This window comes from Haemorhous mexicanus, chromosome 10, assembly GCF_027477595.1.
Source record: "Haemorhous mexicanus isolate bHaeMex1 chromosome 10, bHaeMex1.pri, whole genome shotgun sequence".
NCBI classification, from domain to species: Eukaryota; Metazoa; Chordata; class Aves; order Passeriformes; family Fringillidae; genus Haemorhous; species Haemorhous mexicanus.
The window spans coordinates 25921862-25927159 of NC_082350.1; positions in this window are offsets into that span (position 1 = coordinate 25921862).

Genomic DNA, 5298 nt, shown 5'->3' on the forward strand with positions numbered 1-5298 from the left:
TGGAAAGCAGCCACTGCTCACACATAAGAGCTCCTGTCAGGGCAAAGGAAAAGCTCAGCACGGTTTTAGTCCTGTATTTAAAAAATACAGTAGGGAAAGCTCTTCACAAAGCTAAACTGAGGCAGCTGGGCTGGCAGCTACACCAGCCCCACATTAAGGACCTCAGAACAGGCCCATTCCCAATCCATTAGGACAAGGATTGCAAGATACTATTTTTAAAAGATCCATTTCTCCACCAGGCCATGCACCATCGTTTCACTCACACATACTTCACATTTTGTCCATTCCCGTTTTCTATGGAGAACTGAAAAGACTGTTCTGAGAAACTAGAATGGAACAGAATAGATTTAAATGTGCCTTTGTGATAAACACTGTTAAAGACTGTTCACTTAATAAAGAGTAAACTGTAAAAAAGAGTCCTTTTAAAAAATTAATCTTATGTAAAGTAGGAATAATTACTTAGATTCTTAAACGACTTAGGAATTATTTCATACATTTCAATACCTATTAAGGGTAAGACAGAGAGCAGAAGTGTCCTGCCTTGGAGATTCATTTATTTCATAAGTCACTGCTAAATAGACACTGTGTCTTACAGGGAAATGGATGAGATGGAACAAAACATGACTGGAGAGAGAATTATCCAAGACATGGAAAAACAAGTGAAGAACAGGCAGTTCCAACTTCTGTATTCACAGGCCAAGCCCCAGCCAGTGAAAATGAACAGATGACTTAATCACTTTAGTAAATAAGGGCTCTGTTTGGATGTCCCCAGTTTGAGAGAAAGTTCCTGTCAGGCTCCTTGCCTTACCCCCTGCCCTGGGTGCTGCAGTTCAGGGCTCTGCAGGGCAGCAGGGCGAGCTCCACCAGCAGCTGCAGGGCACCAGCACTGTCCATCCCCTCCCCAGCTCTGTCCATCCCCTCCCCAGCTCTGTCCATCCCCTCCCCAGCATTGTCCATCCCGTCCCCAGCTCTGTCCATCCCCTCCCCAGCACTGTCCATCCCCTCCTGAGCTCTGTCCATCCCCTCCCCAGCTCTGTCCATCCCCTCCCCCACTCTGTCCATCCCCTCCCCAGCTCTGTCCATCCCCTCCCCAGCACTGTCCATCCCCTCCCCAGCTCTGTCCATCCCCTCCTGAGCTCTGTCCATCCCCTCCCCAGCTCTGTCCATCCCCTCCCCCACTCTGTCCATCCCCTCCCCAGCTCTGTCCATCCCCTCCCCAGCACTGTCCATCCCCTCCCCAGCTCTGTCCATCCCCTCCTGAGCTCTGTCCATCCCCCCCCCCAGCTCTGTCCATCCCCTCCCCAGCTCTGTCCATCCCCTCCTGAGCTCTGTCCACCCCCTCCTGAGCTCTGTCCATCCCCTCCCCAGCTCTGTCCATCCCCTCCCCCACTCTGTCCATCCCCTCCCCAGCACTGTGGCCTGTGGGACATCAGAATCCAAGGCCTATTAATCCTTTGTTTCCTCTGCAGTTAAATTCTGTGGAAGATAAAGAGCTGAAGTTGTTCGTGATTTACATTCCTAGACTGATAAGCTTGTTTTCAACCAACCTTCACAAGTCTCCAGATGAAGTCTGACTAAAACTTTGAAGGTGGAAAAAGTGTGAAAGTGTTTGACCTTGGTCATTGCTTCCCCTGGTAGCAACAGAAGAATTGCATTCAATCTTTTTTTCACCTTATTTTACAATATAGTTCAAAAAAAGCGCCTTGCAGCAGGAGAAATGTGAAAAAACAAATGGAGAAAGTTAGATTTCCCTGTCCTTGAGGAGACAGAATTCAGCAAAGCCAAAGTGACCCTGGTTAAAGTACTGGATAATAAATGGATAAGCCTTTCTCCCCAGCCTCCCTGGAAACTTAAGGCTCATTCCTAACAGCTTTTTTCATCTGCTTTCAAAAGCTACCTAAACTGAATTCACTGAAGGTTTTCTGCATCTGACTGATCTCACTGGAGACAGGTGATAAATAAAAGTCCATCAGAGTCCAAGCCCCACATTCCTAAGCAGGGTAAATTATTGCCGAGCCAATCCCACTTCAGTTCTGCCCACATGAAGTAGAGCTGCAGCAAAGACACCCAGTGTGATAACTGCTATTAGACATTAATTATTATCTGCTTTCATTTTGCAGTGCTTTGCAGGGACGAGCATTCACCCAAGCAGCAATTAAATCACTTGCAAAACCCCAGTTTGTAAGAGCTAAACCGATTTAAACAGATCCTCCAAGCACCACGTGTATGACTTGCAAGGACGTCGGCTGACCCTGAGCTCCAAGCACTGTTTTATCTGCCGTGCCTTTTGCCTCCTGAGATGCCTGGTGCACACTGTCCTCATCTGCTCCAGCCTTGCACCCTGCACTGCTGCTCCCTGTTCCTGAGGATGATGCTACCACGGCACAGACAGGGAGGGACAGGGTTTTCCTGCTCGGCCTTTGCCTCCCCAGCTATCAGCCACCATCCACGGCGGCTCTGGCACCCCGCTCCCTCCTGGAAAGCATCCACAGGCAAACCCTGCAGGAACGGGCTGTGCCCCCAGATTCCTGCCTCCAGCAAAACCCCGTGGCTGCTCCGGGACCCTCCTGGCCCTCCCTTCTCCGAGGCTGCTGCAGGAGCCTTGGCAGAGGGCTTTCAGCACGAGTGCTGTTCAGCAACAGCTCAGGAACAGTTCTTACAGACCAGCCTGTCTTGGTAAAAGAAATTAGGAAGCAAACCAGTGAAAGGCAGTTTGGATGAACCACTGGAGAGCAGTATCCTGAGATTTACATTTCAGACTCCACTTAAGGCATAATTCCTCTGGTATTCACTGCAGTATTTCAGCTGTGATGAACACATGTGGCATTAATAAGAAACACAACAGACTGTAACAAGAGTCCCGCTGCTGTCAGTGCAGCTCAGGAGAGTAAATAGAAAACAGTTATTTGTAGAAACACTAAATCAGAAGGAGAGTATTCGAGAGCCTGTGACAGAGAAAGCTGCACAGTTTATTACTGGACTTGGAGTTTATGTGAAGCCTCAGGCAAAGATAAATAAACCTCCTGGCCGGGAGCTGGGGCTGTGTCCAGGAGGGTGGGAGAGCTGCTGGGGAAGCCGTGGGCTGGTGCTGGGGCCAGCACAGGCCCAGCATGAAGCTGAGCTCCTGGTCAGGCTCCTGCTTGGGAAGGACACCCCATGCAGATAACATACCAGGCACTCTTTGTTATATCAAAAAGCACCAATCCAGCCCTTTGATAGGAGCTGGACCCACAGCTCAGCAGCAGCAGAATTTCAGAGCAGGTGTGAGATTGAAGGAAGGCTCAGAAATGTGTTTGTAAGGAGAACAGAGGAGCTGCCTTCCATAGGGAGGCATGGATGTACACATTAGAACTGACATACTTTTTCCAAATTTGTAGTACTGATCAAAGCGTTGGCATATAAAAACATCCCAGAATTTTTTCTCCCCTGTAAATTAGTAAGCTTCCCTCATTCAGTTGTACTTGATTGTTTGTGGGAAATGCCCTTTATAGCAAATAAGAAGAACACTGAATAAAATTATCAGAATAACGCTGTCTGTCAACTCCTGCCTTTCCCAAGGCTGTCAAAAATGAAAGTGTTTAGCATATATAGATCACTGGAGCATATTAAAACTGTGAATTTTGGTTTATCTACAGACTATCCCTTTAAAGAGGCAGCTGAGAGCCCCTGCATTTTGAATAAAGCCTCCAGGAGCATATTGCAACAAATCTCTACACCACCCTTTGGAATTCAATCTGTTCCAAGTCAGGTCGCAAAAGAACCTTCTTATTTTCCTTGTGCCTAGAGAGAGTTCAGCACAGGGCCAAAGGAGAAATGGTTAGAAATATTAAAAAGGGAGAGGAAATAAAAAAAAAAGAAAAAAAAATCTCAGGAGAGCAGATCCTAGAAATACTGAAGTTTAAAGGCTGAGAACTGGCAGACATCCAAGTAACATAGTGGAGAGACAGTGGGGATTGCAAGGAATTGGCAGGCAGACAGCATGGGAGATGCCAAATGAGAGCTCACAAAGAGTGAAATGAATCAGAACCTAGAGAAGGAGATGTGAGAAAGAAAACTCAGCCCAAGGGAGAAGGAGGGAAAGGAGACACGATCCAGGACTCGCAGCTTTACATTTTGGACAGAAATAACTGAAAAACCCCAGATTCAGGGTTCTGGCAGAGAAAGGCAACAGCCCGGGGAGATGGGGCACACAGAGAGAAGCAGTTGCAGGGAACCAGGATAAAGCAAGAGAAGGCAATGGAATGGGAGCCCGGAATCCCTGTGGGCAGGGGAGGTGCAGGTTTCTGTGACCACTTCTCTCCTTATCTCCAGGCTCTGCTATGCAAAGCGAGGCAGGGCTGCAGGATACTGCTGGAGGGAGGGAGGAGCAGATTTAACAGGAATGCATTCATTTGGAAATTCTGTTGGCTTCATTGGAGGTTTCAGAAAAACCTGCAAGTTTAGACTCTTATGAAAGTTGGGCTGGACATGACTCCCAGCCAGTCACAGCTTTATTTCTGTCTCTACCTGCTTGCCATGGTAAAGGAACAGAGCCTTGCCTGCTAAGAAAAGACAGAGTCCTTGTTTCAAGAGAGATTTAAATATAAAAGAATGTGCCACTTGCTTTGCAATCTCTGCAGCATCTGTCCTTCAGCTGCGACCTGGGCACAGGGGAAGCACAAGTGCTGTGGCTCACCCAAAATGCTGAGCAAGTTCCAGTGCCCTCACCTCCCCCTTCAGGCTCTGACCTCTGGAGCCACATAAGTCACTACACAAGGATACATGCTGAATCCTTACCCTGAAATAATCAGTGCTTTCTCTTTATTATTTGTGCTCCCTAATTTTGATTACACAGGTAACACAGGGGGCTGCAGTCAGACCCAGCAGCACTGCACATGGACTCACACTCACCCATCCAACACAAACCACTCAGTTCCAACCCCAGCAACTTCACTACCTTCTCCCTTCACTCCCATTTTCCCATTTGATGCAAAGGTGTTGTTTTACCATCAACATCTGACATACAAGTGCACCTAAATCACTCTCTAAGCAGCAATTGGGGTAGGTAAGAGTGTGTGGGCGTGGAGGAGGCAGGTGGGCTGCTCTGGGCTCCCAAAGCTTGCTGAGCTCGCAGCTCAGTGTGACACGGAAGAAAAGGCAGAGCCAGTGGTGGGTGTCAGACTGCTCAGACCTGTCAGAGATAAGGGTTTAACACCTGGGAGCTGCTGAGGCCAAAGGTCTCTGTGCACAGGGGAGTGCAATGGCACACTTACCTGAACCTCAGGACACTCAGGCTGGCAGCACTGGCATCCACGGCCT